This window comes from Pan paniscus, chromosome 14 (assembly GCF_029289425.2).
Source record: "Pan paniscus chromosome 14, NHGRI_mPanPan1-v2.0_pri, whole genome shotgun sequence".
Lineage (NCBI taxonomy): Eukaryota > Metazoa > Chordata > Mammalia > Primates > Hominidae > Pan > Pan paniscus.
Genome location: NC_073263.2, coordinates 113,232,296 through 113,258,466, shown reverse-complemented (window position 1 = coordinate 113,258,466; position 26,171 = coordinate 113,232,296). Strand labels below are relative to the sequence as shown.

General features: G+C 46.4%; 1 protein-coding gene across 4 annotated transcripts in view; it reads right to left on the bottom strand.

Annotated features, from left to right (window-relative positions):
- SOX1 (SRY-box transcription factor 1) overlaps nt 1-26,171 on the bottom strand; it is a 726,279-nt gene that overhangs the window by 370,908 nt on the left and 329,200 nt on the right. For all 4 annotated transcript variants that reach the window (XR_008620717.2, XR_004666025.3, XR_004666030.3 and 1 more), the window contains exon 2: nt 21,140-21,260. The gene's annotated coding sequence lies outside the window, so the exon portion shown is untranslated. The remainder of the gene's footprint in view (nt 1-21,139; nt 21,261-26,171) is intronic.

Here is a 26,171-nt window from a genome sequence, read left to right as displayed (position 1 = left end):
TGACTTCGGAGCCTTAAATTGACCTTCTCTTCTCATATCTGACGCTTCTTTTCTAGTATTTCTGACCTAAAAGAGGCTTTTGGAAAACTGTGTACTTTCCCACAAATAAATAAAACTTACATAAACAAAGTATTTACAAAATCATCAAAGGCAATCTCCCTACAGAGCTTCCCCCCAACAATTGTCTATGGCTCAAACAGACAAATGAATAAACCACTAGATCAACCAACCTATTAATGCACACAATTTCTGGGTACTGAAGCTGTTCAAATAATAGACTGGAGAGGAGGGAAAAGGATGTGTTTATTGTCTGTCCTGGCATAAAATGGTCTTTGCATAAAAATATACAGATTAATCCTGCACATCTGTGGCTTTCAGGGTTTTTCATTCACTTTGTATATTTTTTGATATATTTTGCACAAGTTATAAAGCCAGGAGGAAATACAGGATTCTATTTAAAATATAATTTTAAAAATCTTCATAAACTGTGTCTGTATTTTCCGAAAAGCCCTATTGTCCCAGAGAGCATCATATTATTTAATATGCAACTAAAATCAAAGACCTGCAGAATCTGCCACTTCTTCCCCCATTACGAATCAACCCTTTAATGCGAGGTGCTGGGTTTCTGACGTGTTGGGGGTCTGCACCATAAAGGACCAGGTTAGACGGATGAAGCCGAAAGTTCCGCTTAGCGTGAGTGTCAGCATAGCAGGAAAATGGGAGTGGAGAAAGGGAAGGGGAGCAAAGAGCAACCCCAAAGGAAACGCTCACACAGTGGATGAGTCCCACGCTCCAGGACAGATCCCCGGCCAACCTGGCCATTCCTGGCTCCCTGCACTGCAAGACTTTGGGCCACAGTATTTCTGGGTCTGTCCTAGGCACATTCTCCTACAAGTCTTCCCGAGTGCCAATTAGTCATCTGTCACCCACAGACATGGTAGACCAGAAGCAGCATCCGTGTGATTGCTTTCACGCCTCTGTGGGGAGGGCTGGGCTACAGCGCCAACCTGTTGTCCTCTAAAATTAGAAGTGATTTCAATTCAGGCATGCATGTCAGCTAGTATTGATGAGTCAACCTCAACAACAACAAGAAATATTTTGAGCAGGGCAGAACACCACGTACTGGGGATGGAGATGGGGATAGGGGTGGAAGGAGGCACGGACAGGCTTGGAATAGGAGCCTTGCCCTCAAGGAGTTAATGTCTAGTTAGGAAGATGAGACATAAAATAATGAGAACTGAAATTACAATAAAATCTAAAGATTACTTACTTATTTATTTTGAGACCGAGTCTCACTCTGTCGTGCAGGCTGGAGTGCAGTGGCACAATCTCAGCTCACTGCAACCTCTGCCTCCCAGGTTCAAGCGATCCTCCTGCCTCAGCCTCTCGAGTAGCTGGGATGACAGGTGCCTGCCACCATGCCTGGCTAATCTTTTGTATTTCTAGTAAAGATGGGGTTTTGCCATGTTGGCCAGGCTGGTCTCGAACTTCTGACCTCAAGTGATCCTCCTGCCTCAGCCTCCCAAAGTGCTGGGATTACAGGTGTGAGCCACTGCACCCAACCTAAAGACTATTTTAGTGTCTACTATAGACACAATAGCCTTAGCTGTCAAATTAGCTTTACAGGAAGTAACTGCTAAGAATCAGATAGAAAAAGTTCACTTTTAGCTGGGGTAACCAGGAACAACATAACAGAGTAAGTGGGATTCTATTGGAACTTGGCATTTGTGGCATAGGAAGATGACTACTCAGTCTGAGGCATTCCTCAACACACACAAGTCCATGGAATTCCTCTTAATGGAAGGTTGAACTTGATACAAAATTACAGCACGAATCTGGCATTTGGGCTGATACATGACAAGCTATAGCATTTGGAAAACTCTACTTTCAAAGGAGCAACAATTCACTTTTAAATAGCAATTTATAAAAGATGGCAGCCTTTAATATATAAACCCCTAGAGTTATGTCTGACATTACACAAAGGACATACATATTGCATAACCATTTTCAAACAATAGTAAAAAATTCAAATTAAGAATTTATGTGCATCTCTGAAGCAGCCACCAAATTCACTTAGGGAAACAATGTACTTTGACAAAGTTACAGAAAATACTAATTTACTTATAGTTGACTAAAATTCAATTACAATTCTAATAATGAGGCCAAAACAAAAGGAATATTTAGAAGGCTGGTGTCTGGCATGATATCAAGGTGAAAACGTGTACAGCGAGCCATAAGCCTCAAGCCAAAGTTCACCCAAAACATAGCATCGTCATCAGGGCAAAAACAGCTACACAGGCATCGCAACTTCATGTGGGACTGAGAAAACGCAGCCTCTACACAGGGTGGGATTTTCTCATCCTGATGGATCAGAGACAACTGGAAGAGAAAAGGAATATGTAACAAGTGCAATCTTCCTGGGTCAGTCTAATTTTCACTACATCATGATGAGAGGTTAATCAAGGGGAACTTCTCCCTGCCTTTGCTCCTTCAGGACACATGGAGACGGCCGTGCAGCCCCTGCGCAGCATCTGAAAAGAGCCCTCCCAAACACGTCCTGAGTTTGCTCATGACATCTTTCCAGCACCAGTAAAAGGGTCTAACGCATTGCAGGCACTGAATCACTATCGCGAGAATAACTGAATGAATGAATGGCATTATCCAAAAGACAAACATAAATTGGGGTGGGGGGCAATGGACCGTTTTGTTAGTCTCCTTATACTTATTCCAGATCCAAAGCTACTTTTATGATGGTTAGAAATTCTTAATGGCACCCATTTGGGATCAGAAATCTCTTTAAATATACGTTTAATGAGGGCCAGTAGCCTTTCATGCACTTCTCATAGAATTTTCACTCGGAGAGAAATCAACAGGATTTAGTCTGAGGATGGACCAGGACTATTGGAAATTGCACCGGCTTTCTGTGCAGCGCTGCTGCCATCTTGAATCCTTTGTTGTCCACCGCTGAGAATCCGAATCCTGCGAGGATAGGGCCACTCGGAAGACATTGCCACCCCAGAGCATCACCGACGGGGCCGGCGACGGCCTCCCAGGGGGACGGGCTTTGCGATTTTTATTTCGCTGCAAAGTTTCTGTTATTGCAGTTTTCCATGTGCCAGAACTGAGAGGGCAGAGCGGCTCCTGGTGCGTGAGGTGCCCTCCTGCCCGGCCAAACGCCAGCTGTTCCGTGGGAGCCGCCTGGCACGGGAGCTCTCCGTTGCGCCCAAGGCGGACGGGGAGGGAGGGGTGCGGCCTGCTGGCCATTTCACTGCTCTGCATTTCCATCTGAAATAACTAAAACCTCTGCACAGCAGTGAGCAGGCGAAAAAGAGTTCTTTCTCCCCCTCTTTTTCTTAACGCTGCTTCTCGTTAACAACTATCAACTGTTATTAATTTGCTTGCTCCTTTTAAGACCCAGTGTTTTAGTCTTAACTCTGCTGACAGGGCGGACCCTTGGTACTGGGCAGATGGAGGGAGAACAGTTGTGGGGATTTTTGGGTGACGCATTTAATTGTTCAAATGGAAGATAACTGAATACTTTGCTGACTGAGACTAGTTTAGTTTATCGCCACGGGGCCCGCGCCGTGTTTCGCTTTACTCGGTGTGACCCCGGCAAGGCCAGGACGGACCACTCTGTTGGGAAGCGTATTATCTGGGGACTAGTTCGTGAGCTGTTTCTTCCAGGGAGAATTCCTTTCCCTGGAGAGAACACTTTAACCAAAAGGCGAGATGAACATAAATGCTGGCAGCAATAAAGAATTACCAAACGTGAAAAAGCGTTCCTATTTGGAAGAAAAAGAAACAAACAAACAAACAAACAAAAAGGAAGAGAGGAACCCATCTAGCTTGCCCATAACCCAGGATTCTGTTTATAACTTCATATTCCAAATTACTTTTTCCACTTTTCTGTAAAATATTTGACAACTCAATGTCTTTCATCTTTTTAGGTTATTATTGGATCCATTCGTGTAACGGAGATATTAATGATTTTTGGCTCCAATTTCTTAAAGCAAAATAAAATGCACACAGTCTCTCCACGTGCGAATGTGCATTGTAAAAACATCACATTGTTTTCGGGGATCCGAAACTTATGCTCTCGAGGCGGCTGAGCACCGCGTTTGTGCTGAAAGGTGCTGGGCTTGTATCTGTGCAGCCAGAAGGAACTTTGGGTGCTGGGAGTGGTGAGGTCGTGGGCGCCGCGCGAGGCTCCACTTCTGGGGCGTCAGCCACAGCGGGCGCACGTTTCATCTTTTGGGGAGGGAAGGACCGAGGAGGAGGGAGGGGCAGCGCCGCCCTAACCTGGTTCCAGATTCTAAGGTTCAAAGGCAGCTTCCCAGAGAGTGCAGGACGGCCACCTCCCTGAGAAAAACGCCAGACCCACAGACACCGCTTTTCTCTCTCATCCTGAGTTTTGCTGTTCTTAGGCCCAGAGCTTTTCTCTCCGAGGAAGTGTCTGCATACCTCCTTCCTTTTGTCTCAACCGGAGGGTTTAATAGCTGAAGTAACTGAAAAGGACGAACAACAGAAAGCCTCCGGTTTCCAGAGTAACCGTAAAAACAGGCCCCAGTCTCCATGGCAAAGAGAAAAGCTATTTGCTGCAGCCTTTTCAGACCGTGAGCAGACACTGACAGTTTTCCTATAATCACCCCCGATTATTTGTAGCAACTAACTATATTATAATGTTAACTATAGGAGGTCTTTGAAAATATGCAGGCTGAAAAAAAAGGAATAAAAAATGCACCGGGTTTTCCTCTGCTTTAGCTATGAATACATTATCAGTTTAAAATGTATAAAATAGTCTGCTCTAATAATTGAACCTAAAGGGGGTAGGCAGTGTCCGTCCCTCAGGTTTCTTTCTTGAATTCTCTTAGGGTGTCTACCCCTATTTGGAAGTCTGCAGACAGTCTCAATGTCTCCAACGCATTCATTTCTACCGAAGAGCAAAGGAAGAATGAATATACAATGTTTATACATTTTATTTCGCCTACTATGTATCGAGCGTACTTTATCCGGTACTTGGTAGCTGCCTTTCTCCCAGGCATCTGCAGGAATTATGCTACTTGTGTATGCGTGTGTGTGCATGTCCTTCATTCCTGAGCCTACAAGACCCGCAGTCCTATGACCTAAGTTGCCCGTGTGCGTGGTACCTGCAGCTTGTGGCTGCCATCCGGCTGGGGGAACTGGGGGCTTTGCCAACGCTCTCTTCCCTCCCGCGTGCTGAGGTAGGGTGCGGCCCCCCGGACTGCCTGCCTGCCTTCCTCTACTGTTCTTCCCTCGAGCATGGCATGACCTTGAATTTCAGGCTCCATGTTTTATTTACAAATAAACATCTACCTATAGGACAAAGTTGGACCCATTATATGTTTGACTATTAATAGCATTAATATCATTCCAATAGTGTCTATACAAGTTAACTTCCAGATGAAAAAGCACAATATTATTAACTATTCTTTTCTAAATTTCTCTCTCTCTCTCTCTCCTCCCCCCTCTCTCTGTCTCTCTCTCTCACACACAAATACAGACAAATATGCAGCTCTGGGTTTACATATCACGTGGCATATTTCAATTTCCTATATACGTCTAAAAAGATTACTAACAAAATGTGAAGTAACACTACATAAATAGAGAAATTATAACTTTTGTATTCGATTTCTGGGGGGATGTAAATATCTTCTTTTTGAGGAATACAGCTAAAAAAAGATAATCACAATCCAAATAAAAATAATAATTCTTATTCCATATGTAAGTGCTCTCAAAAGAATTGAAAGTTTCCGTCTTGTCTTTAATGGTTAAAGAGAATAGTTTGGAGAAGAAAATTTGGGAAATAAATATCTTATGTCACTCAGAAATCACCTCATTTTAAAATAACACAAAAAACATGAAAAATAAAATAAACCTGCCTCAATAATTTTGATGTGTTTATATAGCTAGACATTAATCAAGGTCTAAATTTAATTTCCTCAATCACTTATTAAAAACAAACATACCTATACTTTGTCTTAACATTCAGGATGTATCTGTGCAGAGCTCCATTTAATTGCTGGTCTTTTTGTTTTGTTTTGTTTATTTTGTTTTCTGCCAAAAGAAAAGCATCCCAAATGACTAAGGCAGAAGACGTTCTTCCAAAGATGCCGAGTTGTGTTTTTCTCATGTGTTAGATTCACAAACAAGGCCCCTCAATGCAAAAAGAAATCAGCTTAATAGCTAGGAATACCTCTTCTCTTTTCTGATTTTGTTTTTCTTCCTCAAATCTATGTGAAACAATTCTATGTTCTTCAAAGTGAGGGCCCATGAGCAGCCAGCTGGCCCCGCAGAGGTGGGTTGAGTGTTCATTTTCCAAGGGAGGGCACGTCACTCCAGCTCACTCACAGGCCAGCCCGGGCGTCTGCCCAGCTGTGGAAGGAGGGCACTGGGGGGCTGAGGGTGGAGAGTTTGGATAAACGCTCCACGCCGATCTCGGGAGACGTGAGTAAACAATCTGTAACCTCCACCAAGATCACAAGGAAAAACTTCCAAAGTACAAAGCTATTACCTTAAATCCAAGGATATCACATCTTCCGTCTGTCTCCAAAGTGTGTATTTATCTATCAGACTCATCTCTCCCTGCACGACTCACTCCCATTACCTGCTGGGTTTTATAAATTGCTTAAAGATAAAAGGCTTACCCCGCTGTAAAAAGAAGTAAGATATAATATTGAATTTGCACTAAAATGAAAAGTTTCCTGGTGCCCCTTATATATTTAAAATTGCTGTTTTCTTGTAATGAATATAATTCACTCTGTCTTTTCCGAAGTATAATCCCATAAGGGTTTGACCAAACAAAAATGCTCTAATGATTGTAAATGGCTCAAATATTCTGTCCAGTGAGTTAAGTGATAAAAGTTTCTATGTTAAAAGAAATAATAAGTGAAATTTCACACATATTATAGTAATTGTGAAGCATCCAATTTACATAGAAATAATGTGAGAGAATCCTGACCACGGTGTTTTAAGTGAATCATTACATGCGTCTAGAAGCTGCAGTGCGCCAGGTATGTTTCTTTTCGCATAATCAGTCTTGTAATGGAGCCTTTAAAAGCTTAAAATGTAGAGTTAGATTAACCTTTCTGTTTTAAGGGGTTTTCCCCCCTCAGGAAAAAAAAAAAAAAAAAGGCAGAAGACAGAAATAGGGAATCATTAAAGAGCCAATTAAAGCCATACCCGGTTTCTCTCACCTGTCCAAGAGTCCCTTGGAAGCCCTCCTTGTACCACTTAACATTTTATTACCTACTTTAGATTTTTGGTAAAATATGGTCATTCTCCCCCCCTCCCCGTTTAAAATCCAAGCATTTTACTCCAGTCCTTGGACAGTGAGTTAATTACAGTAATGATTCTCAAAGGAAGTTATCAATGGACAGTAAGGCAGATTTCTCTAACTAGAAAGGCAAGTTTAATCAGACAACTCCAGACACCCAAAGTGTGCGACGGCTGCAGCAGAATGACTTGGCTTTTCCTCTTCAAGGAGGCCACCAGCAACATGGCTCTTGATTTTTTCTTCCCCAAATAGCCTTCTGTGAACTTGATATTTTGCTCCAGCAAGAGGGCATTTCTGTTTAGTCTTATTCGATTGCAGGATTTAGCAGTAAGTCAGTCCCTAAGAGAAATGAAGGAGTGGCAGTCCCAGACACGTTGTTCCACTCATCTGGGGTTACCCAAGGAGAGGGGGCAGATTAATCATTGGAGATCCTTAAAAGTTCAGTGTGCTATGTGTCACTTTCTCACTAAAATCTTCCTTTCTTTTCTGTGACTCACGATCCTCTCAGGCCCTTGGCTGTTTCTACTGCCTCTGGACCAGGGTTTCTCTGCACCTGCTCTAGTGATATTTTGGACCAGACAATTCTGTGTGTGTGTATTTGGGGTGGAGGGAGGGCGAAATCTCATGCATCTGAAATGCTTCAGAACATTCCTGCCTTTGGCACACCAGACACCAAACACCCCCGTGTCCCAGCAGTGACAATCAAACATTTATTCACATATTGTCAAATTCCCCTGGGGTGAACCAGCCCCACCCCGGTTGAGAACCACAGAGAACCACTGGTCTAGAGGTCAAGGATGCAGAAGACTGCACAGCTCTCCACTCCCCTCCTTTGGCCGGGGACTCGGTGTGGTTAATCCAGCCTATCGTTTAAACACTCAAAATTGCCTAGTGTTCCTAAGGATTTCCTTTCTTTCAGACAAGATGAATTTTGGAGTTAACATTAGCTGAAAATATCAGACATATAATAAGATAAAGAATAAAATAGAAATGATTAATAAATAAAACTCTGATTTTTCTGCAGTCCTCTCTGAGGACACTTCGGTGCTGTGGGATGAAGGGTGAGTGGAGTGTTGGCCCGTTTTCCCACTGCATGTTCTTGGGGTCCAGACAAAACAGCAGAGGGCAGATGGTGGACAGGGATCACCAACCCATTTTGTCCATGTTGGCGGGTCAGACCCACCAGAATCAAAATCCACTGGAACGAAGACCTCACAGGAGCCTCAGAATGTTTTCAAGAAGAGGTGAAGTATAAAGAATATAAATCTCACAGGAATAATTTACGCACATAATTTTAGGGTTTACCAAATGTATCCTAGGACATCATGTTGCTTAATTTTCATAAAGCTGCCCCTACTTCAAGATCTTTAGTTCAAATTCGAAGTCTATCTGTCCATCATCCATCACTCACCCACCCATCTAGCATCTATTCACCCATCCATCCATCCATCCATCCATCCATCCGTTTATCCATGTATTCAATATTTATTCAATGTTTAGCATGTATTGTCCATGGGGAGAAAATTATGTGCTTGGTGTGGAGAGGGAAAAGGGTGAATCAGACCTGATTCCTACATGCAGCATGGAATTTAATCAACAAAGAAATAACTTTGGCTACACAACTTTACTTCACCTTTGTTTCTGTCTTCTCAAAAGGTACAGACAATGGATTAATGAGCAAACACATATGTATTTCACATATGACATTGTTACACTGTGTAACGGGATGGTAACTATGACAAGGGAGCAAAGGTCCCACTCATTAGCCGCTTATGCTTCTGGAAGCGGGGTCAGTATTCAAACGACTGCATCAGTTGTTAGACAAAGTTTATTGACTGTTATATGTTTCAACATGTATATGTGCATATAAATAGACACATGTATATTCACATACACATATGTTATTTGAATGATATGTTTCACATATGTTTTTACCCACAACCTTGCAATGCTGAAGCAAACCTTTCAATATCAGGAACCATGTCTCATTTCTCTCTGAATTCCCAATATGTTCACATATATAACATGCATTACATAACGTTTGATGAGTGAGTGATGGATTGAATGCCAAGCACTGTACTGGTGCTGGGGATAAATAAATCGACTCTGTCTCTGCCTTCAAGGAGCATTTTGTCTAGTTGGGGATAGAACCTAGACAGCGTGATTAAAGTCAGAGGTGACAATAAAAGGATGAAGTGGTTGATTTTGCCAGGTGACTGGGAGATATCTAAGGAGGGTGAGGCTGTGCTTTGTTCCTGTAGAGTTGGCAGATTGAACGGGGCTCTGAACCCCCACCAAGATAGTACAGGGCTTCTTTTAAAGGTACAAACCCACCAGCATAAAGAGAAAAGGGAAGGAAAGAGCAATAACACAATTTTGGAAGCTGGAGAGTAGACAGATGATTGACAATGAATTTGGAAGACCAGGGAAGGCTGCAGCTGGGCCAGCAGTGGGGAGAGCTGTTGTAGCTGACACCACAGGACAGGCTCCCAAAGGCCAGTGACGCCAGTGCCAGGGACCTTTGAGAGCTGTAAATCAAATTGAAATAAAAGCAGGCAGATGGATCAAAAATCTCTTTAGAAGTGGTCAGATTCCTAGATCTCCATTTCCAATGCATGCAGGTGGGAAGATGCTCTCCTTGCCACCCAGCAGGAGGCCAGAGATGTGACCTCTGCAGGGTAAAGCAGGGGACTGCAGTGCAGTTGCACATAGGGGCACGACCATGGAAACGGGAAACGGTCAGTGAGCGTTGATGTCTTCAGCTCTTTGCCTTGCTTGGTCCTCATAACAAAGCTGTCAGGGTTATGCAATCCAGATGAAAGCATGTAGCATCTGAATTGATAAAGAAAAATGACCTAAAATTACTGACATTGAAGTCCCTCAACTTAAAGGAGTAGTTGACTTCCCCTCAGTAAATCTCACAATCATCAAAACCTGGCCTGGAGTGTCCAGTTGACCTTTTAGTGCTTCTTTCTTAAATATGAGCAAAGAACCAAATGGCATCAGACACAGGAGCAAAAGCTCAAATATGAACTGCAGAGATAGAAACCAACAAACAGAAACACATTTTCTTAGATAAATCAGAGACCAGGCAGGGTGCAGTGGCTCACGCCTGTAATCCCAGCACTTTGGGAGGCCGAGGTGGGCGGATCACTTGAGGTCAGGAGTTCAAGACCAGCATGACCAACATAGTGAAACCCTGTCTCTACTAAAAATACAAAAAAAAAAAACAAAAAAACCCCAAAAAAACAAAAATTAGCTGGCCATGGTGGTGTGCACCTGTAATTCCAGCTACTCAGGAGGCTGAAGCAGGAGAATCACTTGAACCTGGGAGGTGGAGGTTGCAGTGAGCTGAGATCACGCCGTTGCACTCCAGCCTGGGCAACAGAGCAAGACTCTGTCTCAAATAAATAAATAAATAAATAAATAAAAATTAAAAAATAAATCAGAGACCACATAGGAAGAAGCAAACTTTATAGAAACTACCATTAATTCTTTAGAGAGATAAGAGACAATATTATATCAAAGAAACAAGAACAGAAAGCTATAAAAAGGACCATTTGGACTGAAATTAAATATATGATGGCAGAAATGCAAATCTCAAAAGTGAAAGTGGAAAATAAAGTGAAATGAACCTCTGAAAATGTAGAGCAAATAAACAAAGAAATAGAAAATAGAAATAGGAGTATAGAAATAGAAAATAGGAAAGGAAGATGATAACATCACAGCATTAGTATAGGAAGTCCAATGACCAAATGACAGGAGTTCTAGAGGTAACAGTGAAAACAAAGAGGAGGAAATAATCAATAGAATAATTCCAGCAAATTTCTAGGACATGATTTTCCAAATTAAAGAAGCCCATCAATTGCCCAGAACAATGGATGAATACAGATCCGCATCAGAGTGTTGCTCAGTGGAGTTCCTAAACATAGGAAAAAAGAAATAAGATCACATACATCAAGGATCAGAACAACATCATCCTTTTCAACAGTAATCAAGGAAACTGGAGGACAGTAGAGAAATGCCTTCACAACCCTGGAAGAAAACTGTTTTCTGCTGGGCCTTCTACATCTATCCCAAATCTCAAATTTAAAAGAAGATAGAGATTACCTTCAGACATGAAAGTTCTCAAAAAATTTACCTCTTATGTACATCTTATCAGAAAGCTACAGAAGGACATGCTCCATCAAAAAGAGGGAGTGAATCAGAAATGGGAGAAATACACATTCCAGGAAACAAGTGATACAATACAAGAGAAAGGCAAAGGGAATCACCAGATAATGTGGTGTGAGATCCCAGGAAGCCATATGTGCCAAAGGAGAAACTGGAAACAACTCTAGATGAGAAAAGCTTAGAGGCTCAAGGAGGGGTTCTTCAAGAAGATGAAAATGATAAAATATCGGGTCTACATGAAAGTATTGAAGAATTAGATAATAGAGAAGAGTTTGGATTGTAATTAGTTATAAGTACATAGAAAACAAAGCAATTAAAAAAACAATGATCAATTCCAGGATATTTGTGCAGGAAGGAAATGCAATCATGGCACACTGCATGTACTAACTGTGAATTACATTACATAGATACAGCCATGTAAACATTTCTAAAATAAGGTAGCACTGTAATACTGGGAGGATGGTGGTGGATGGTGGAAGAAAGCTAACTCACTTTTCCACAGTATGAACTCAACAAATAAATGCCTGAAACAGAACTCCAAGGAATAGCAATCTAAACACCTTTATTTAGAAATGTGGAGGTAATACCAAAAGAATCAGAGAGAAAAGTTCAAAGTGCTTGTGTCTAAGGAGGGATAAATGAGAGTAGGGGAGGCAAGGGATTTTTATGATTTGTACAAATGCTAGAGAATGACTTAACTCTTTAACTACATGCATGCTTACTATTTGATAAAAATAAAAAGTAGGCCGGGTGCAGTGGCTCACACCTGTAATCCTAGCTCTTTGGGAGGTCAAGGTGGGCAGATTGCTTGAGCTCAGGAGTTCAAGACCAGCCTGGGCAACACGGTGAAACCCTGTATCTACCGAAATACAAAAAATTAGCCGAGTGTGGCAGTGTGCATCTGTAGTCCCAGGTACTCGGGAGGCCGAGGCAGGAGAATTGCTTGAACCTGGGAGGCGGAGGTTGCAGTGAGCCAAGATCACACCACTGCACTCTAGCCTAGGCGACAGTGAGACTCCATCTTCAAAAATAAATAAATAAATAAATAAATAAATAAATAAATAAATAAAATAAAAACTAAAATAAAACTAAAGGCGTAATTGGAATTCACCAAGAAGGTAAGACAGAGGGACCATATTCCATCTGAGGGCACAGAGAGAACGAGCAAGGTGGTGCATCCAAGAGTGTTTTGTGGGAATGGGGGTGGTGTGTACAGGGCTGGAAGGAGAGAGGTGAGAGGCGGTGTTGAGGGACAAGGATGTAGACGTTGACAGAGGCCCGCCTCCAGAGGATCTTGGATTCTATTCTAAGGCATTTGGACCTTATCTGGTAAGAACCAGAAAAATCATTGTATAGGAAACCAGAGCTTTATAGTTTATTAGTGTGCTTTATAGTTTATTAGTGTGGCTCTGCTGGTGAGATGGGGCAGAGTTGAAAACAGTCAATAAAAGAGGCAAGATTGGCCTGGAGGCTGCTGTAGTCATTCTGGTGGCAACAAGACAATGGATTGAAGAGACACTGAGAGAAAGAATATGTTGAACTTCATGCTATTGTGATGAAGATTTTTGGCTGGATATTTGAAATTCCAGCTACAAACTAGATTGAGAAAAAATGAGAGAAAACTGGCATTCATGGAATTTTGACTTGAGCAATTGAACTAATTGTGACACTAATCCAGCCAGACTGTAAGCTCCATGAGGACAGGGTAAGATCTATCTTGTTCAACACCACCTCTCCTGGTGTATAGGGCCTTCCATAGCAGGTACAATGGAACATAAAAATAGGTGACTTTCACCTTCCACATGTCCTCCTCCATGATCTTCCCCCTTTCCACTTGACTGGAATAGAGGCAACATCTTGGTGCCCTTAGGAACAACCTATAGAGGATGATAGATCATAGGACAGAAGAGCTTTGGATCCCTGAGTCACCACCTGGAGAAGAACTGTCCCACCCGGAACACCTCCAGCCATCTGTTATGGGACTGGGAATAAGTCATGATAGCCACAACTTATTTGGGGGTTTATAGGAATTAGTTGCCTTAACTACTGTTGCTGCAAATTTGGGGGATAGATATTACCTACATAAGATGCAGATTTGGGGAGTTAATTTCTCTCTCGCTGCATACCCCTGCCGTAACTCGTTGACTAATTCATCTCAGCAGAAAATGCTGATCAGTCAGAAGGTACTTCATTTGATCCAGACAATAAGGCCAGGGTAGCAATAGAAAGCTGGAAGGAATGTATGTGCAGGTACAGGGCTGAAACAATCGGGGGCACTGTGGAAAGGCAGAGCAAAGCAGTGCTGGTGGTGAGGGGAGCACTGGGAAGGAGGGAGAGCCAAACAGTGTGGACTCATCCCCCACTCTGCTGCCCAAAGCATCATCCATCCCCCACACCCCAGTCACACGAAGGAAGACTAAGTGCACAGCTGACCTAAAGCCACAGCCTGAAGAGATGGATTAACATGTGCCCTGGACGGAGTCATGTCCTCCCACACCCACGTCCTTCCTGGTTCCTGTGAATGCGACTGCTATGGTTTGAGTGTGTCTCCTCCGCCTCCAATGCAGGTGTTGGCAATGTGATGGGATTGAGAGGCAGGCCCTTTTAGAGGCGATTTGGCCCAGAGGGCTTTTTCCTCCTGGAGGGATCAGGTGTCCTTATGAATGGGCTTTACCAGGAGCTCATCTCCATTCCTCATTGACACATGAGACGCAGCAAGAGGGCCCCCACCGGACACCAGGTGCCCACACCTGGATCTTGGACTTCCAGCCTCCAGAACTGTGTGAAAGAAGTGTCTGTTCTTTATCAATTACCCAGTCCATGGCATTCTGTGACAGCAGCACAAATGCCCTAAGACAGTGACATTATCTGGAAATGGAGTATTTGCAGATGTAATTAGTTGAGGTGAGGTCACACTGGAGTGGGGGCCTTGCATCCAGCGTGGCCTCTCCTTATAAGAAGAGAAGGAGGCTGAGTGCGGTGGCTCACGCCTGTAATCCCAGCACTTTGGGAGGTCGAGGTGGGTGGATCACGAGGTCAGGAGATCGAGACCATCCTGGCTAATACGGTGAAAACCCATCTCTACTAAATACACACACAAAAAATTAGCTGGGCGTGGTGGCGGGCGCCTGTAGTCCCAGCTACTAGGGAGGCTGAGGCAGGAGAATGGCATGAACCCGGGAGGCGGAGCTTGCAGTGAGCTAAGATCGTGCCACTGCACTCCAGCCTGGGCAAGAGAGTGAGACTCCATCTCAAAAAAAAAAAAAAAAAAAAAAAGAATGCCCGTGAAGATGGAGGGGGATGCCAGGGCAATGCTTCTGCAAGGCAGGGAATTCTAAGACCTGCCAGCAGCACGGAGACTGGAAGGCACAAGAAGGGTCCTCTCCTGCAGGTCCACGTGGGAGCACAGCCGTGCCAAGCCCCTGGTCTGGGACTTCTGGCCTCCAGAACTACCGAAGACTGCAGAGCACTGCCCAGTCTGTGGTGGTGACAGCAGCCCCAGGAAATGGACACAACAAGGAATTTTCAAAAGATGAAAACACACATGCAGTCAGCCACCACAGGAAGCAGGAAGCCTGGTGGGTGGGAGTCCCAGTGCAGTGATGCCTGCGACACCAACAGACACCGCGGGAATGCCTCCAGGAGGAGGCCAGCCACCTGCCACCCCGCCTCGCCTGCTGGAAGAGGTGACTAGACAGTGGCCGGGGCAGAGGCCAGCAGGACCTGCACCTGAGTGTGCGGACCAGCCAGGCGCCTCATGATGCAGCTTGGGGGAAAGTGCTCAGGCCCCCACCCCGATCAAGTTTTCCTAATTTAATTGTCTTTTCCAACCTGAATAACTTCCTCGTGGGGCTGCGGAGACAAGGGCCAAGGCACTGGCTGCCCTTTGGTTCTCCAGCCACAGGGTGGGATCTGGATGGATCTGCCCCCGGACAGCCAGTGCAGGGGTTCACCCTGGAGCACCTCAGCTTTTCAGAGCACGGGGTTCAGATCCAGCAGTGCATAGAAACACAAAATGTCTTTGTTGCTATGCTAAGAAGACAAATCAGCAACCCCATACCCCACATCTGCCTCAACTGCTGCCATTCTGAGGCTGGACTTTCCCTGCCCTCGAGTCCCAGGTCAGTGTAATGTCATGTGGCCTGTGACCTGCTTAGGTAGCTCATCACACTGAACAAGCTTAGCACAGACTCAAACCTTAGGTTCCAGAGCTGGGTGCAGCCTTGGGTCAAAATTTAAAACTCTTCTGGAAAAGGCCAATCTAAGCAAGGCCTTCCTTCTCCAGTGTAATATGCTTAGGTAGCTTTTAAACATGCACGTATTTATTACCTTTCTAATGCAAAGAGACTGAGCATAACAAATTAACTCTCCCCATTAGGGCTTGAACTCCCCAGAGGCCTCATTCATCCTCTGGGCTGCAGAGCTGAACACTATTCCTGATGTAAGGTTTGTGGAATGGAAATGGACCTTCAGGTCCTTTGCAGGCACTGTTCATCTCATCAGTTATTAATTGGCTTTAAAAGCGTGAATTGCTTCTGAGAGTAGAGAACCCACTGCTCCCCCAGGACCCGCCTGAACCCAGCTCAGGCAGCGCCTTCTCTAGGAGGGGTAGAAAGAGCTGGATACAGCACACACCTTCCCCTTCCCACTCTTCAAGGCTGAAGATGTCGCCTGCTGTGCCAGGGTTCCCACAGCCTTCAACCTGGAGAATAAGGATGGTCCAGGCTGGGGTGCTACAGCATCCCAGCACCAGCGCCTCTGCACAGTACCTGGCTGCTGCAAAGCTTTGCAGTCCAGTCCCATTTACACTGCAGAGTGAGATGCTTATGACAGAGTCACAGAGCGCGCCTGATACTCCACCAGCAAGGTCAGCACCATCATCATTACCACCCTGCTTAATGTCTCACCTGTAGCCCTGCACGCACCCTGAGAGACACCTGGCTGCCAAGCCATGTGTTTCTGATTCATTTGTGCTTCTGATGGAGCCTCGGGGATCAGCTAGTGGGAGAAAACCCTCCAGAAAGTCAATGATGTCATCTTGCCACAATTCCAACAGCTCAGACCACCCCAGTCATCAGCTCATCCACGTCGTTCTCTCCCCAGAGTTGAGACCATGGTGTCGGTTAGGATTTGCTCCCTAACGACCCGTCCCCAAAACAGAGCAGCTGAGAAGGATCTGTCAATTCTTACAAAGATGTGGGCTGACTGGGTGGCCCCTTGGCTGGCCTTGCCTAGCCCACTTGGTGGCTGTGTCCAGCTGCAGGCCTGGCTGGACCCCTCATGCGGCTGGGATGTTAGGGAAGGCTTCCTGGGAGGAACGGTGCAGAATCAGAGCTCAGTGTTATGCTGGGCTTGCCCTAGGGAGGGAACAGCATTCCAGGTAGAGAGGTCCACAGAAGCCACAGCAGGAAGGCAGTGGGGGCCACGAATCTGCAAGCAGTGAGCGCAAACCCCAGCATGAGGCTTGGCACAGAGAGCGAGGCAACTCTGTCAGCACCGTCCATTCATCTGTCCTATAGGAAAGGGCTTAAGGGCTGCAGGCTCAACTGTGATTTCACCTAAACAGGGTGGGTATGTCGGAGCAGTCCAGCGACATCAGAGCACAGAGAGGAGGCAGCATTTGCCATTGGGTGGATCAGGGACCCCTAATGGGAGAGAAAAATGTCCCCAGCAGAAGTCAGTGGAGCTTCTCTTGCCACCATGCCTCACTTGGGCAGAGTCTGCCCATGGCCAGAACACCTTCTTCCCCCTCTGTTGATTGCAATATTTTCTCTAAGTTTAGCCCTCTGGCAGTTTCTCTAAAAACACAGCCTAAATGGGTGCCTGACCCTCATCTGGGCTCTAGGTCCTTCTAACATCAGTGACCCAGGCAAGGTGCACCCAAGAAAATGACCTCCTGGGTTGATGTGTCTGGGGTGAGAGTGTTTAGTGTGAAAGTGAGTGCTCGGAGGGAAAGGGTGATGATTCCCTGCATCCTGCTGGCCGCCACCTGCTGCCCCGCTGCCATCTCTCCTGCCAGGACAGGTGGCGGTTTTGCTCGTCCTGCTCCTTCTCCACTGCTACCACTGGACCCCGAACCCTGGCCCTACCCTGGGCTCCGCAGTCCCCTCCCAGCCAGTCTTTCCATCTGCAACGCCCCCTCCATCTGCCGCACAGCTGTGAAAATTGTCTCCTCGAGAAAGAAAACCTCACGGTGGCCTCCCTGCCTCTCAGCTCTAAAGTACTGGACTCTAAAGGACAACGACATGCGTCGCGGAGATCAGCGCACTGACGGGAGTCGGCTTTTGTTTTCTGTGGGTGCTGTTGCAGATTCCCACAAACGGTGCCTTAGAGCGAGGCAGACTGCTCACCGCATGCTTCTAGTGGTGGAAAGTCTGATGGCTCAGATGGTCTCCCTGCTCTGGGTCCCCCAGGTGGAAATAGAGACCTGGTGGGCAGGCTGTGACCCGGAACCTCAAGGGGGGAATTCGCTTCCAGGCTCACTGGGGTGGCTGGCAGAGTGTAGCCACTGCAGATATGGGTTTGACATCCTGTTTCCTTGCTGGCCCCCCACTGGGGCCATGCACAGCACCACCTGCAGCTGCCCACTCCCCTGGCCCACAGCCTCCTGCAGCCTCCAAGCCAGGAACAATGGGTGCAGTCCCGACCCTCCTGTCTCTGAGCTTCCCTTCTGCCTCCGGTCTCCAGGTGATTGTTAGAGCTCCCACGCTTCTCTTGGGTCCACTGCAGCATCCAAGGGAATGCCCCTATCTTGTACTCCTAACCTTAATCACATCTGCAAAGCCGCATTTGCCAGGTAACACATTTTCACACGTTCCAGGAACCAGGGCAAAGACATCTTTGGGGGACCCTTCTGTCTACCTCGCTGACAAAGCCATGGGAGCTCTTCCTCCCAGAAGGTGAATCGGGGCTTTCCTGGATTGGGGCTTTCATGGATTTGGTTAAAATCTCCGATACATGCATCAGTCAGATAGGCAGCTGGCTGCCACCACGACGGATGGTCAGCATCCCAGAGAGCACCACAGGAAGCCTTGGCTTTGCCCACGGCATGTGTCCACAGGAGCTCATCGGGGTGGGGTAGAGTGGGGGGTCCCTTACCCCAGGCCTGTGAAGCAGCGGCATTCCAAGCATGGCCAGCTTCTCCCAGAGGAGAGCAGAGTCCTAGAGGGCCTTGGGCCAAAAAGCAAGTCTTCCACGTGGCAGCAACATCTGCCACCCAGCCTGCCTCACCTAAAGTGGGCCAGCACTGCAGTCCCACCGCGTACCTGGAAGGCAGCAAGCACTGGAGAGAGGCCACCCCACAGCCAGGAGCTATGGGCCACCTGCAATGTGCCAGGCATCGGGGACGGTGCTTCACACAGAGTTGCCAATGTAGGAAAAACAATTGATTTAGGTGCCCAGGCTCAAGGTCAGTGCTCAAATCCACCCGCCTTAAAACTCTGCTTTAACACTGTTAGGAGGTTTTCAATTAACACCTACAACTTTTGGCTCAAAACCAAAAGATAAAACACATGCTCCGAGCATGTCGATGCCTTGGAGACTAAAGAAAACCCAACAGTCTTCACCTTTGCTTTCGGAAAGGCTGTGCTGTGTGCACTGCAGATCTGACTTACTGCAGAGTTCTCCACGAACAGGACAATAAGGACCCATCTGACTTACTGCACGGAGTTCTCCACGAACAGGACAATAAGGACCCATCTGACTTACTGCACGGAGTTCTCCACGAACAGGACAATAAGGACCCATCTGACTTACTGCACGGAGTTCTCCACGAACAGGACAATAAGGACCCATCTGACTTACTGCACGGAGTTCTCCACGAACAGGACAATAAGGACCCATCTGACTTACTGCACGGAGTTCTCCACGAACAGGATAATAAGGACCCATCTGACTTACTGCACGGAGTTCTCCACGAACGGGACAATAAGGACCCATCTGACTTACTGCACAGAGTTCTCCACGAACGGGACAATAAGGACCCATCTGACTTACTGCACAGAGTTCTCCACGAACAGGACAATAAGGACCCATCTGACTTACTGCACAGAGTTCTCCACGAACAGGATAATAAGGACCCATCTGATTTACTGCAGAGTTCTCCACAAACAGAACAATAAGGACCCATCTCTTTTACTCCCCTTTCCCCTAAAAAACAGTAACATTAAATAAATGTATCCAGCTCCTCTCTCCCTCTCTCCCTCCTTTCTCCCTCTCTCTCTCTCATTCCCCCTTCAAGGTAAGGTCACATTCCACACAAGAATATCAGAACAAGCATCTGAGTGAACGGGAAATACAGATAACAAAAATTCACCCCAAGGACGCAGCAGGCTTTAAAGGATGTCCTGTGTATGGTAGAGTCCATGAAACATCCTTTAATATTACTTTTCCTTTTGCATTAATTATGATGACTTGATCCCAAGCATTTCAAGGAGATAAGTAAAATCTAAAACTTTGTAAGGCGAAATTATCATTATTTTTAATAGTAAGATTTTTCTCCTCTACCTCTCTCTCAATAAATAACTTGCAAAGTAAGGTTAACTATTGTGTCAATCTAGATGCACTTAGCAGAATACATATACAAAAATTGATATAATTCTTATATATCATCAGTGAAAAAGTTGTTCAGAATAACCATATCACATGAAGATATATTGAAATAAATGTTATGAAAAATATATCTTTATCAAGCAAATATTTATGAAGGAAGCAGATATAAAGTAAATAAGCATGTCATAATCCTAGATAGTAAAGTCATTGTGTATATTGCAAAGATGTCAATTCACCCTAAATTATTTAATACATTGAATGAAATTCCAGTAAAAAGTCAACATAATTTTGCAAACTAAACTAAGTTATATTAAACTGGATATGGAAGTACAAATGAGTAAGAAAAATAATGAAGGGATATCCTTCTGCTTCATTTGAAAACAAGCTGTATCAGGCCATACTGACTCAGACTTGTGGCGCTGACAGGTGATGAGATAGGAGTTCAATGGCAGAGACAGAGAAGCAGAAATAGAACTGAACTATGCATTATTCTTTAATGTAAAAATGTATTTTAAATCAGTGGAGAAAGACTGGATTATTCAATAAATTCTGCTGGAATAGTTATTTAATTATAAACAATAAATAAATACATGTTGGCACTTGTACTCATACCATACATCTAAATCTACTCCAGATGAAGAACAAGGAAATCTTAAACAACTATAGAAAGAAATGTCACATGTGTAGAGATCCGATGTGAAGACAGATTTTGTAAACATGACATCAAAGATAAAACACTAAGGAAAAATTTGATGGACTTGACAACCTAAAATTTTTATACTTTTTAATATTAAAAAATAGAGGCAAATGGCAAATTGGGGAAAACATTTAAAATATATGCAGTACTCAAAGGCCATTAAATATCTCAATATGTAAAGACCACTTGTAAATCAATAAGAAAAAACATCTCTATGGAAGAATGGTCTATGGATACAAATAGTTCAGAAAGGCAGACCAATACACAGCCAGTTCCCTCAAGAAAGCAGTGTACCCTCACTCACAGGCAAACAAACACAACCTGATACCAGCTACCATTTTTTTAATGGCCAAAAGGGGAAAGACTTCAGAAATTCACAATACTCCAATTGTCAAGTGGAGATAAGCATCAAGAATCACACATACCTTGTCCATGAGTGTGCCCATTTGTGTATAACTTCCGGAGTGCAGACTTCCAACGTGTCTCAGATGCCTCAGAAATGGTTACCTCCTTTGGATCTGCAATTCTGCTTTATCATTCTTCCGTCTATGGAAATAATCAGAAACAGATATGAAGGATTTACTAAGATATAAATTGCAATTAAAAAAAAATAAGCCTGGAGGAAAACATTCAACATTCATCAAGAGAATAGTTTAAAATAAATCAACTCAAAATTAATAACCATGCATATTTTCAAGGACCATTGGATAATATTCAAAATCATTTTAGAGAAGTGCTTAATGATATGGAAAAATTCTCACAATGAAATGCTAAGTGAAAAATGCAGAATACAAGATTTTACATACATTATGATTCTTGTTTTTCCTTAAAATATGCACATTCCTATAATCCACATGCATTTACTTTTCCAATTAGAATGATCATATTGAACTTTTTTTTTCTTTTAAACTATGAGGAAATCTCTCCAAACGCATTTTGGGTTAGGACGCAGCATATTGAGACATGACTTAGACTGTGAATTTGAACATAGAGGGTTGAACTGGAAGCCCTTTCCCTCTCAGCTTAATTCCAGGGTGCGGTGGTGGTGGTCCCTTGGGCTCTAGCTCAGCTGATGGGTTACCTCTATCTCCATGAAATATCTCAGTTACTCAGTGATATGGTCTGGATCTGTGTCCCCGTCCAAATCTCATGTCTAATTGTAATCCCCAGTGTTGAAGGAGGGGCCTGGTGGGAGGTGATAGGATCATGGAGGCGGAGTTTCCCCTTGCAGTTCTTGTGATCCTGAGTGAGTTCTCATGACATTTGGTTGTTTAAAAGTGTGTGGCACCTCCCCCTTCTCTCTCTTCCTCCTGCTTTGGCTATGTGAAGACGTGCCTTCTCCCTCTTCACCTTCTGCCATGCTTAAAGTTTCCTGAGACCTCCCCAGTCACGCCTCCTGTACAGCCTGCAGAACTGTGAGTCAGTTAAACCTCTTTTCTTTATAAATCACCCAGTTTCAGGTATTCCTTTAGAGCAGTGTGAGAATGGACGAGTAAACTCAGAGTTCCCTCTCGTTGCAGTGGTGCATGTAATGGTGCCCAGCAAAGTGGCCCATGGTGGGGGACCAGTGATGCCCTGCCCTGACATGCCATGCATTACAGTTGAGTTAGAATAAGAAGCTTTGGGCACAGAGGAGCAGACAAATAATTGAAGGTGAAACATTTGGGAAACTTGGTGCCAGCCCATTGTTACACTATCCCAGCTGCTTTTGATGCAAATGTCAACCTTCCTAGGCTGCTCCATCCCCTTCCTTCAGCTGAGAGAGGCAGCTGGTCAGCATGGGCAGCCTCCCCTGGGCGTGGTATTCATGGCAGAACTCATTTTCTCCTGGGAGAGGGAGGAAGAGACCGGCTCCTTCACTCACCTCTTTTGTTTTTAATTCTCTCTCTCCGGGTTCAACTCTGCCTACTGAAGTCCCCTTCCCATCCTGCCCTGATCATTCCAGAATCTAGCACTTAACAAATACTGAGTCAGGTCTGCTCTGCACCAGGCTGGGGCCGGGCACTGGGCTTCAACACAGAACAGAGTGAGCCTCCCTGCCCCCCAGCAGTCCCCTTCCAGTCAGGGGGCCAGTGGCTCCCTAGGCCTTGTCCTGGGCCTGCACCGGGGGTTTGGACCTGGAGCCCCCCCGTGCCACTTTCCTGAGTGGAACCTCCATGCACAGACCCTCCTCCAGGCTTGGCCCCCACTTCACTCCTCAGGTGCTTCAGAGGGACTCAGGCCAGCACGGGCTCCACCCGACACTGGGAAAAAGCCCCGTTTTCATGTTTAAATAGGGTAAAAGCAGTACAGCCAAACTTCTATCATGTTTAGAAAACTGGTAGAACAAACACCCTTGTGTTATACTTTTTAGAAGAATCTGGCATTTGTGGCTGGTCACGCTCCCCACATTGATGGGGACTGTGTGTGTGTGAAGCCTGCTCCATCGCTGCCATTGATGGGGACTGTGTGTGAAGCCTGCTCCATCGCTGCCATTGATGGGGACTGTGCGTGTGTGAAGCCTGCTCCATTGCTGCCATTGATGGGGACTGTGTGTGAAGCTGCTCCATCGCTGCCATTGATGGGGACTGTGCGTGTGTGAAGCCTGCTCCATCATTGCCATTGATGGGGACTGTGTGTGTGTGAAGCCTGCTCCATCGCTGCCATTGATGGGGACTGTGTGTGTGTGAAGCCTGCTCCATCGCTGCCATTGATGGGGACTGTGTGTGAGGCCTGCTCCATCGCTGCCATTGATGGGGACTGTGTGTGTGAAGCCTGCTGCATCACTGCTATTGATGGGGACTGTGCGTGTGTGAAGCCTGCTCCATCGCTGCCATTGATGGGGACTGTGTGTGTGAAGCCTGCTGCATCACTGCCATTGATGGGGACTGTGCGTGTGTGAAGCCTGCTCCATCGCTGCCATTGATGGGGACTGTGTGTGAAGCCTGCTCCATCGCTGCCATTGATGGGGACTGTGAGTGTGTGAAGCCTGCTCCATCGCTGCCATTGATGGGGACTGTGCGTGTGTGAAGCCTGCTCCATCGCTGCCATTGATGGGGACTGTGTGTGTGAAGCCTGCTGCATCACTGCCATTGATGGGGACTGTGCGTGTGTGAAGCCTGCTCCATCACTGCCATCGATGGGGACTGTGTGTGAAGCCTGCTCCATTGCTGCCATTGATGGGGACTGTGTGTGAAGCCTGCTGCATCACTGCCATTGATGGGGACTGTGCGTGTGTGAAGCCTGCTCCATCGCTGCCATTGATGGGGACTGTGTGTGAAGCCTGCTCCATTGCTGCCATTGATGGGCACTGTGCGTGTGTGAAGCCTGCTGCATCGCTGCCATTGATGGGGACTGCGTGTATGTGAAGCCTGCTCCATCGCTGCCATTGATGGGGACTGTGTGTGTGTGAAGCCTGCTCCATCACTGCCATTGATGGGGACTGTGCGTGTGTGAGGCCTGCTCCATTGCTGCCGTCAATGGGGACTGTGTGTGAAGCCTGCTCCATTGCTGCCATTGATGGGGACTGTGTGTGTGTGAAGCCTGCTCCATCGCTGCCATTGATGGGGACTGTGTGTGTGTGAAGCCTGCTCCATCGCTGCCATTGATGGGGACTGTGTGTGTGAAGCCTGCTCCATTGCTGCCATCGATGGGGACTGTGTGTGTGAAGCCTGCTGCATCACTGCCATTGATGGGGACTGTGTGTGTGTGAAGCCTGCTCCATTGCTGCCATTGATGGGGACTGTGCGTGTGTGAGGCCTGCTCCATCACTGCCATTGATGGGGACTGTGCGTGTTGAGGCCTGCTCCATCGCTGCCATTGATGGGGACTGTGTGTGTGAAGCCTGCTCCATCGCTGCCATTGATGGGGACTATGTGTGAAGCCTGCTCCATCGCTGCCATTGATGGGGACTGTGCGTGTGTGAGGCCTGCTCCATCACTGCCATTGATGGGGACTCTGTATGTGTGAAGCCTGCTCCATCGCTGCCATTGATGGGGACTGTGCGTGTGTGAAGCCTGCTCCATCGCTGCCATTGATGGGGACTGTGTGTGTGAAGCCTGCTGCATCACTGCCATTGATGGGGACTGTGCGTGTGTGAAGCCTGCTCCATCGCTGCCATTGATGGGGACTGTGTGTGAAGCCTGCTCCATCGCTGCCATTGATGGGGACTGTGAGTGTGTGAAGCCTGCTCCATCGCTGCCATTGATGGGGACTGTGCGTGTGTGAAGCCTGCTCCATCGCTGCCATTGATGGGGACTGTGTGTGTGAAGCCTGCTGCATCACTGCCATTGATGGGGACTGTGCGTGTGTGAAGCCTGCTCCATCACTGCCATCGATGGGGACTGTGTGTGAAGCCTGCTCCATTGCTGCCATTGATGGGGACTGTGTGTGAAGCCTGCTGCATCACTGCCATTGATGGGGACTGTGCGTGTGTGAAGCCTGCTCCATCGCTGCCATTGATGGGGACTGTGTGTGAAGCCTGCTCCATTGCTGCCATTGATGGGCACTGTGCGTGTGTGAAGCCTGCTGCATCGCTGCCATTGATGGGGACTGCGTGTATGTGAAGCCTGCTCCATCGCTGCCATTGATGGGGACTGTGTGTGTGTGAAGCCTGCTCCATCACTGCCATTGATGGGGACTGTGCGTGTGTGAGGCCTGCTCCATTGCTGCCGTCAATGGGGACTGTGTGTGAAGCCTGCTCCATTGCTGCCATTGATGGGGACTGTGTGTGTGTGAAGCCTGCTCCATCGCTGCCATTGATGGGGACTGTGTGTGTGTGAAGCCTGCTCCATCGCTGCCATTGATGGGGACTGTGTGTGTGAAGCCTGCTCCATTGCTGCCATCGATGGGGACTGTGTGTGTGAAGCCTGCTGCATCACTGCCATTGATGGGGACTGTGTGTGTGTGAAGCCTGCTCCATTGCTGCCATTGATGGGGACTGTGCGTGTGTGAGGCCTGCTCCATCACTGCCATTGATGGGGACTGTGCGTGTTGAGGCCTGCTCCATCGCTGCCATTGATGGGGACTGTGTGTGTGAAGCCTGCTCCATCGCTGCCATTGATGGGGACTATGTGTGAAGCCTGCTCCATCGCTGCCATTGATGGGGACTGTGCGTGTGTGAGGCCTGCTCCATCACTGCCATTGATGGGGACTCTGTATGTGTGAAGCCTGCTCCATCGCTGCCATTGATGGGGACTGTGTGTGTGAAGCCTGCTCCATCACTGCCATTGATGGGGACTGTGTGTGTGAAGCCTGCTCCATCGCTGCCATTGATGGGGACTGTGTGTGAAGCCTGCTCCATTGCTGCCATTGATGGGGACTGTGTGTATGTGAGGCCTGCTCCATTGCTGCCATTGATGGGGACTGTGTGTATGTGAAGCCTGCTCCATCGCTGCCATTGATGGGGACCGTGTGTGAAGCCTGCTCCATCGCTGCCATTGTTGGGGACTGTGTGTGAAGCCTCCTCCGTCACTTCCT